We start from the raw sequence: 10,799 nt of genomic DNA, 5'->3' as shown, positions 1-10,799 counted from the left end.
TCATTTAGATTGATATCGGTACAATTTATAAACATTTCATTATCATTAGCACTTTGCTTTTTGAGTGGTTACTCCTCCGTTGTTATATGAATAATTTAGTGAAAATGTTAAATGTGTTAAAATATTGTTCCAAAATATTTTATAACACTCAATAGTGATGCCATCAGATTCCGGACTTTTGTTATTTGGCATTTCTTAACGAGCTTGTCAATATTCATATTCAGTTTGTAATCCTTCACATACTTGTTATTCCACTTCCTTTAAAGCATGATGTGTTATTTTAAAGAGGTTGTTATTTTCGACATTCTTTCGTTTATAGTGTTTCGCAAAATAGGCTTCTTCTATTATTTGACTTTTATTTGTTATGTCTTTGCCATTAACTACTAGTCTGTGTATAGTTTTGTGTTTGCTACTACGTTTTAAAATGTTTGCACAGTATTTTGTATTGTTTTCATTGTGTTCAACATGCTGTGCCCGTGCTCAAAGTAATATGCCATTGAGGTGTGTGTGATAAATTCCTTCTATTTTTTTTTGTGTGTGAAAATTTCCTTCTTCAATGGAGGTGGTATAATTTGTGTTTCTTTTATGCATCTGTTTTTCAAGTGCTTCAATGACTTTTATGGCTTCATTTTCAAGTTTGTGTGTTTCTTTTTTTTTTTTAGCTTACCTGAGCACAACGTGCTCATGGTGAGCTTTTGTGATCGCCTTTTGTGTGTCGTCTGTGGTGCAGCGTCAACATTTACCTTGTTAACACTTTAGAGGTCACATTTATTGTCCAATCTTCATGAAACTTGGTCAGAACATGTGTCACATTAATATCTTGGACAAGTTTGAAAATGCTTCTTGTCGTTGAAAAACCTGCGTGCCAGGGGGTGTGGCAGTTTTCCTAATATGGCTATTATAAAACCTTGTTTAAGACTCTAGAAGTTATATTTTTTGTCCAATCATCATGAAACTTGGTCGGAACATGTGTTCCAATAAAATATTTGACAAGTTCAAAAATGATTCCGGTTGGAAGAAAAACATGGCCGCCAGGGGGCGGGGCAGTTTTCCTATTATGGCTATAGTAAAACTTGTTCACACTGTAGAAGTCAAATTTATTGTCCAATCTTCATGAAACTTAGTCAGAACATTTGTTCTAATGATATCTTAAACGAGTTCTAATATGGTTCCAATTGGTTGAAAAACATGGCTGCCAGGTGGCGAGGCAGTTTTTCCTTTAATGGCTACAGTAAAACCTTCTTAACACTCTAGAAGTCACATTTTTAGTCCCTCACAACATGTTTCCCAGTAAAATCTTAAACGAGTTTGAAAATGGTTCCAGTTGAATGAAAAACATGGCCGCCAGTGGTCGTGGCAGTTTTCCTTATATAGCTTTAGTGTAAAGTAAATTTTCAACATTCTTTCGTTTATACAGGCTGTCAAGCGGTCATACTTTTTCCTACTTTTTCCTACTATTTCCTACTTTTTCATCAGGATCCTACTTTTTCCTATTTTTTTACCAAATCTTCCTACTATTCCTACTTTTTCATTTTCAATGGAGAATATTTTTTTTAAAGAGTTTACTAAGTAAACTTGCAGGATGAATGAATCTATGGCATGACTGTATCCCTGTTAATGTGCATTCATCTAGATGAGACCTGACAACCCATGCTGACTGTCTGCTAATACCTCTTCAGGAGCATAAATATTTATTTCTTATGTAACTTTTAAAATTATTGACATTTTTTTTTAAAGTAACAATAGTGCCTTGTTTACTTCCTTAGCATTTGTACACTGCAGACTTCACTACCTTACACAGTTCCCAGTGATGCAAGAGCTGAGGGAACCCATTGTTTATTCCAGTTTTATTTTTTTTCCATTGACAACAATTTGACCAAACCTTATGCATGTTTACATGATATTGCTGTTTGGAATGTAGAGATATAGAGATACATGCATTGTATGAGTGGTTATGTAATATGGAATTTATTACACAAGTTATTGGAAAAAAGATAAAACTGATGCTTTGCCGAGTTTTCATCATTTACAAATATAATGTAATAAATTCTGTATTACATGACAACGGATATGATGTTCTATTGATATCATAGGTACATCATGTTTAGTAATTAAAGATAAATGCACAGAGCCTAAATGCCCTGATACATTTTTATGCTCCCGGTAGGGTGGCAAATTACAGTTGTACTGTCAGTCAGTTTGTCTGTCTGTCTGTGTGTGTGTGTCCGTCCGAAAACTTTAATATGGGCCATAACTTTTGCAATATTGAAATAGCAACTTGATATTTGGCATGCATGTTTATCTCATGAAGCTGCACATTTTGAGTGGTGAAAGGTGAAGGTCGTCCTTCAAGGTCAAAAGTTAAAAAATACAATCCAAGGGAAGTAATAAGCTTTAAAAGGGAGATAATTTCTAAACCTGCCAAATGATATATTGAAATTTTATTTCAAAGCTGCGCAATAGTGGGCATTGTGTTTGGGACAACCACAATTCTTGTCTTATGATGCCATAGCTAGTGAGGTAACTTCAAGGTGTTAAAGCGGGTATATACGATTTAGTCAAATATTTATGAATTTATATAAACTGTGTAAAAAACTTATTATATATATATTTCAATATAAATTAAAATAAAAGTTAAGAAGAACATGTGTCGAAAAATGCGAAATAAGCCAGATATTTAATTCTGAAATTGAAAACGGCTGTACAGCCGAATTCGCCAGCATGTATACCATACATGTACGATGTGCATCTAAAGTTACGAGGAGTGTTCCAGAAGTTAGTGGATTTTCGCTATAACTTTCATTTGGTAACATAAATGGACAAACAAATAGCATGTTAAGAATATTTCGTCCTTTCCAAATCTACTCTCCAAATATCATGGAAATACATAAAACAATAAATAATTATATATCAGAGATTTAAACATGTGCACAATGTGCACACCGACGCACGTGTAACGTTTCTGTTCAACGTCAATGACGTTATGAAGTTAACAACTGTCAAATCTTTTCCACATAATCACCTCCAACGCGAATGCACTTTATGTGTCGGGAAATCCACTTGTCAAAAGTGTCTCTATACCAGTCAGCGTCAAAAGACGACACGATTCGCTTTGCTGCAACTGTAAGTTCCTGTTTACTTGCAAAGCGAATACCGCGCAACTGTGATTTAACTTCCGGGAAGACGCGGAAGTCCATAGGGGCCAAATCCGGGCTGTAAGGAGGACTTAGGCGCTGTAACGTGAAATTTGCCGTAAATTCTGTTTATCAACGACATTTAAACCAAATTTAAATTCGCGTAACGCTCATACTTATAATAAAATACACGCGTGCGCCGCATGTCGTTACTGAGGTCTCTATGGCAACGCGTTTCAAACGCGCTTTATGGAATTAATGCATTTTTAGCTTATATATAAAGTCCGTGATAATTGGTTTGTATAATATGTAAATTTCATTGACTTTTACCAGCAAACTAATAAGTTATAGTGAAAATCCACAAACTTCTGGAACACCCCTCGTAGTTTAACGGTTTATAATACAAAGACGAATGCTTCGATTATTGTAGGAAAATATGTACGTCACTATCGGCTCGGGGCGCTAATTTGTCTTTGCTGCATTTTATGAAATTCGGCTTTAATGTATAATTTTTCTTGCCTATTTTGTGTTTTTGTAACATATTTTATCAATATATTACAATTAAACACATATGAAAAATCGTATATACCCGCTTTAAAGCGAAGTATTAAAATTATTAAACGGCATTATTACACTCCCGCAAAGTCATCAATAATTTAAAAGCCATTATTTGAAACTGGAATAAACAATGTAGTGCAACTGTTTCATTGCCCAATCAATGCTGTCATAAAAGATGTAAGGTGATAAGGTCCTATCTCCAGTTGCATAATCTGCTCTGCAATGACCAGTCATTTTGAATGTAACTTAAGTCATTATAACTGCACCCTATTATCAATTTAAAGGTTTCACAATGTAGCTGTAGCAGAGCATTTACACTGCTTTATATACTAGTATTAATCTTGTACAACAAGTTGGTGTATCACTAAATAAATTTGGTCTTCTGCTTAAGGATATAACATGCACAATATAATTACCATTTTTATATCGATACACAGAAGACCTCTAACCACTTATTTGATGATACACCAAAATGAACAGCATCTAATTACATGTATACTTCTTTATCAGGGTAGCTTTGCTTGAAACTTAATTATCATAGATACACTATAAGTGCTAAAATTCCTAGTGGGAAAACAAAGTTTAACCCTTCATGGATGGAGAAGTTGGACAACAGTGGAAAAACACTGGGATCATGGTGCAAGAGAGATACCGGCAATGAGATTGCAAGATATTGTACTGTCTGAATGAAGTCCATCTTGTAGTAATTCTGGTGCTAATCAACTTATAAGTCATGCAGATGGATAAAAACACAAGGAAAACATGAAATACATGCATGATAATTCACAAAAGCGTTTGTTTGGAAGTGCCCAAAAGCCAAGCAGCTCTCAGGGTTGTGGGGATAAATCTATCTGTATGCAAGTACATCCATCACACAAGGAACAGGTACAAAAGGCTGAAATCTTCTGGGCCCTTAAGGTAGCTTCAAGTGGGTATCCATACAGAACATGTGATGGCACTCCTGCTCTGTTTCAAGCTATGTTTCCTGGACCTGTGTCTAAAAAATAAGAATAATGTATTCCTAGTTTTGAGGGAAAAGTTCCTACTTTTTCCTACTTTTTTCCTACTTTTCTTGCAAAAGTAGTTCCTATTTTTTCCTACTTTTTGAAAAAAGGTCACTTGACAGCCTGTTTATAGTGTTTCGAAAAATAGGCTTCTTCTATTATTTGACTTTGATTTGTTATGTCTTTGACATTAACTACTAGTCAGTGTATAGTTTTGTGTTTGTTTCTACGTTTTAAAATGTTGTACAGTATTTTGTATGTTTTCATTGTGTTTAACATGCTGTGCCCGTGCTCAAAGTATTATGCCATTGAGGTGTGTGTGATAAATACCTACTATTATAATTTTTATGTCCCCCACTATAGTAGTGGGGGACATATTGTTTTTGCCCTGTCTGTTGGTCAGTTGGTTTGTTTACGCGAACTTTAACATTTTGCAATAACTTTTGCTATATTAAAGATAGCAACTTCATATTTGGCATGCATGTGTATCTCATGAAGCTGCACATTTTGAGTGGTGAAAGGTCAAGGTCATCCTTCAAGGTCAGAGGTCAAATATATGTGGCCAAAATCGCTCATTTTATGAATACTTTTGCAATATTGCAGATAGCAACTTCATATTTGGCATGCATGTGTATCGTATGGAGCTGCACATTTTGAGTGATGACAAGTCAAGGTCATCCTTCAAGGTCAGAGGTCAAATATATGTGGCCCAAATCGCTTATTTTATAAATAATTTTGCAATATTAAAGATAGCAACTTGATATTTGGCATGCATGTGTACCTCATGAAGCTGCACATTTTGAGTGGTGACAGGTCAAGGTCATCCTTCAAGGTCAGAGGTCAAATATATGTGGCCCCAATCGCTTATTTTATGAATACTCTTGCAATATTGAAGATAGCAACTTGATATTTGGCATGCATGTGTATCTCAAGGAGCTGCACATTTCATTTTTGTAAGAATTTCCTTCTACAATGGAGGTGGTATAATTTGTGTTTCTTCTGTTTTTCAAGATCTTTAATGACTTTTATGGCTTCATTTTCAAGTTTGTGTGTTACTTTTTTTATTAGCTTACCTGAGCACAACTTTCTCATGGTGAGCTTTTGTGATCGCCTTTTGTGCGTCGTCTGTCATGCAGCGTCAACATTAACCTTGTTAACACTTTAGAGATCACATTTATTGTCCAATCTTCATGAAACTTGGTCAAAACATGTGTCCCATTAATATCTTGGAGGAGTTTGAAAATGCTTCTTGTCGTTGAAAAACCTGCGTGCCAGGGGACGTGGCAGTTTTCCTAATATGGCTATTATAAAACCTTGCTAAGACTCTAGAAGTTACATTTTAATCATCATGAAACTTGGTCAGAACATGTGTCCCAATGAAATCTTTCACAAGCTCAAAAATGGTTCCGGTTGGAAGAAAAACATGGCCGCCAGGGGGCAGGGCAGTTTTCCTATTATGGCTATAGTAAAACTTGTTCACACTGTAAAAGTCAAATTTATGGTCCAATCTTCATGAAACTTAGTCAGAACATTTGTTCTAATGATATCTTGGACGAAATCAATTATGGTTCCAATTGGTTGAAAAACATGGCTGCCAGGTGGCGTGCCAGTTTTTCCTTAAATGGCTATAGTAAAACCTTGTTAACACTCTAGAAGTCACATCTTTAGTCCGTCAAAACATGTTTCTCAAGAAAATCTCCAACGCGTTCGAAAATGGTTCCAGTTGAATGAAAAACATAACCGCCAGTGGTCGTGGCAGTTTTCCTTATATAGCTTTAGTGTATAGTGAAACCTTTTTAACACTCTAGAAGTCACATTTATTGTCCAATCTTCATGAAACTTAGTCAGAACATTTCTACAACCCATATCTCAGATGAGTTTGAAAATGGTTCTGGTCTGTTGAAAAACATGGCTGCCAGGTGGCGGGCCAGTTTTCCTTACATGGCTATAGTAAAACCTTGTTATAACGCTAAAAGTCACATTTGTGGTCCAATGCTTATGAAACTTTGTCAGAATATTTGTACTTATGATATCTGGGCTCAGATAGAAAATGCTTTAGGTCCGTTTAAAACATGGCCGCAAGGGGGCGTGGCATTTTTCCTAATATGGCTATTTAGTAATGTTAACACTAGAAGTCGCAATAATTATCCAATCTTCATGAAGCTTGATCAGAACATTTATTCTAACAATAGCTCAGCTGAGTTTGAAAATGGTTAAAATACGTTGAAAAATATCGCCGCCCAGAAGGGGGGGGGGGCAGTTGTCCTTATATGGCTTTATTGAAAACTTGTTGACGCTATATTAGCCTCATTTATTGGCCAATCTACATGAAACTTGGTCAAAACATTATTTTGTCCCAATGAAATCTTAGCGAAGATTGAAAATGGGTCATATGAGCTTAAAAACTAGGTCACTAGGTCAAATATAAAAAAAAACTTGTTGAAAGTCTATTTTTTGGTCTAATCTTCATGAATCAGCTTGCATTTGTCCAGAATAGTCTAGTACCTTTTGCTCTCAGGTGAGCGCCTTATGGCCTAACAGCCCTCTTGTTTTAAATGACTTTCATCTTATTGTTGTGTTAAGTATCTTGCCTTTAATTATTTCCCATAAGGTGTGTGGATTTGCATCTTTGTTATCTTAAACTGTATTGGTTATTACCTGTTATATTTGTGTTTGATATTGTGTATCTTTTCAAAAGCTATTATTTACTTTAAAAAAAAGAACATTTTGAATAACATAATTGAAAACTACAATTACATAAACATATGGCATACAGTTAATAATAATGAAAAAAATACACCTGGCACTCAAACACAAAACCAGCAATATTTTGGAGATAAGATTTTTTTTAAATATGCGAGTCTATTGCAACATTATCGAAACATGCAACATAAAACCAGGATTTATGACTGATCACTCGATAGTTGAACTTAAACTGCATGAAATACAACCTGAAATAGCCGAAGGTACTTTAAAGATTTCCATTTCTTTTATCTCTAATAATGGGTTAAGAACAATATTGAAATCCTCTCCGACTATCTATGTTCGGACCGTAAACGTTCATTAATGTTAATTGTGTTTCGTGTATTTTTATATCTATACTTGCTTGTCTGCCAATCATTATTACGTTCAAGTAATCCACTGTTATTCCTGTATGACTTTTACTCAGACAAGCGATGCCTTGTTTATTTGTATGTTGTCCGCTAAGATAAATATCTCCGTCCCAACCACTTTTTAATGTTTTTGCTAAGGTATGTTTAAGGTGACTTTCCTGTATAAAAAAGACTTATAATACCTTTTTTGTCTAACCATTTGAAACTTTTAGTGCATTTATCTTTGTTATTTAGCCCTTGTACATTTACAGTACATATGTTAATACTCACACAAAAGAACGAAAATTGCATGATACCATTCTTGTTCCAAACATTTTAAAATCATTTTGTAGAGCTAGATTATTAGTTAGTTCATTATGTCAAGTTATATTAAGCTTTGATGTTAAAAACAATTACCTTCCATGTTCTACAGGTTGTTGAAACATTGTATTCATTAAATTGATCTCAGCACTAAGTACTTGTTCATTTATAACGATGGTATTGGTAACTTTGCCCTGCCTTCAGATTGATCTCAAAACCATTTTCATACATTTCATTATCATTAGCACTTACCTTTCAAAATGCCATGATTGTCATTATATTGACTGAAAATAGTCTACCAGTCACACATAACTTAATTAGTATCTCCCTTTTTAGCTAGACTTATAGAACAAAACCACCGCTATTGTCATAGCCAGGTAGACGGCGTCCGCGTTTGTTTAGTTGTCTGTAAATGTCAATTTCCGCAAAGACTATCAAAGATATCCTCTTCAAACTTACAATACTTGCTCAATTTCGCCTGTTTAGTCAATCCTGACAAGGCTGGACCATGCTCTAACGTTGTGGTTCATGATTGGATATACTTTATTTTTGTCCTAAACTCTACTTTGGACAAGACCTTCACACTGACCTATTTTATGATGACCTTGACCATTGAATGACCTTACCTTAAAGGTCGAAGTGTTTAAAACTAGATAAACATATTAAGCACGAGTATCATATAAAACCTTCAACTTCATAACATCACCATACATGTACACTGTATCTGGCAGCAAAATAGCGTGGATCCGTTTACATTTACTACAGTTTAGTCACTACACTTCTTACCAAGCACCCTAAATCTAGCCCCAGGCCTTCAGCGCCTACGGCGCTTTGATTTGTTTGTACTTTTGTTGTTCCCTGTTCTCGGAGAAATGAGTTTAACATGTGCGCCATTGATGCATCGGATCACACACGGCATACCCATAGAAGATATAAGAAACACGTTCTGTGCGTCCTTAAATTCGTCGTCCGAAGTCGGAAATCGTATTGCCCTGTTAATTAAGTCAAATAAAGTGTCAGTCGCTGCAATTTGTTGTTTACTCGTCGAAATTGTGAAGGTCGTCGATGGTTAGCTTTTATAATGTCGCGCGCCGCGGTCATTTTGTGTAAGTTACCTCTCGGTTACTTGTACTTACTCACCTAGGAAAGCAGGGTATGTTTTAACTGGGTTTTAACCGATCGGTATAACTAACCAAATTTTATACAAACGCTTACCGAACAGTAACCAACATGTTACCGACTTTTAACCGCCGGTATGTGGTTAACCGCCGGTTAAGCTGTTTATACAATCGGGTGCTGGTGGCTTTGTTAGGTTTGTTATATGTAGTTGAGCAGCAGTCTTCATTTGTGTCTTGTTCTGTGAAAATTGGGCATAATGCATGTGCGTAAAGTGTCGTCCCAGATTAGCCTGTGCAGTCCGCACAGGCTAATCAGGGACGGCACTTTCCGCTTCAATGGTATTTTACGTTTAAAGGAAGTCCTTTTTAACCAAAAATCTAGTTTTCTTTGGAAAATTTCAAAATAAACGATTATAAGCCATCTTGGATATAAGCATTTGGTCAAACTTTCTAAACACATTTATATCTATATAAATAGAGCACTACATTGTGATGTTTTTTTTTAAATATTTTTTTTAAGATATTATTACGATGATCAATTCGTTAAAATTGAGTTTTAAACCTATAACTGTAAAAAATATAAATATTTGGGTTGATATCTAGTGACTATCACTTTTAAATAAATAATATTTGCCCTTCGTGGAATGATGATGGGCGTTTCAATAATGAACCTCCTAATGTCCTGTGGTCCACTTATGACGGTTGAACATTATTCAGTTCTCAAACTTTTCAATAGCTCCACAAATATAATTACCTTCCCCATTGTATCCCTTAAGGTCATAATATATTGATTACATGACCGCTCTGTCAAACTCTTTGAGTGACTGTAGTGTATTGCAATTTGAAATATATTGACATTCAATTAAATTGCGTTCTTATCTTATCCTTACTGCCAAAACACTTGACCCTCGGACTCAATGTTATTTTTGAAATATGAGAAGATCCTTATTAAAATTCCATAATGAGCAATTTTAATGTGTCTGCAAATAAAGTAATGTTTGGGACAATATTAAATCCACTGCAATCAGCAATTTAGGGGATTGTTTACACGATTTTTCATGTTTATGCTACTGTAGGAGGCAAGATGGTAGTCAGAGAGGGCGTCCTTTAGTCAGAGTGGATGGCTGGGGGAATTCTGTCCGAAATTGGTGTAGGCTCTGTATCTTTAAAATTATTATGGGGATTTTAATATAACTTTGTATTTTATCCCGCATTTACCAGATAATGAGCTGCGAAAACCTCACATGATTCTAGGTTGAATGTCAAGTTTATAGTTCAAGTTCAAAGGTCATACATATCTTGAAGGATTAGGAAACATGACTCTTAATTCCTTGACCAGACAATATGCCACTAATAAATCCCATGCTTGCCCTTGAAAAAGTCACAATTCAAGGTCATAGACCGTAAGTGTTCAGGTCTTCTTTTGTATTGATGACAATTAATGCATATGCATGAAGCCCTGTTTTCCCAAAATGAAGCTTACATTATATTTTATATTAATGATTTGCAGAAAAAAAAGTTATTATAACTTCAAAGGAACCTCACTGACATGGCAAATAAACAAAATTACTT

The sequence above is a fragment of the Dreissena polymorpha genome, chromosome 14, assembly GCF_020536995.1.
Source record: "Dreissena polymorpha isolate Duluth1 chromosome 14, UMN_Dpol_1.0, whole genome shotgun sequence".
Classification (NCBI taxonomy): domain Eukaryota; kingdom Metazoa; phylum Mollusca; class Bivalvia; order Myida; family Dreissenidae; genus Dreissena; species Dreissena polymorpha.
Note: the sequence above shows the minus strand (reverse complement) of the source record.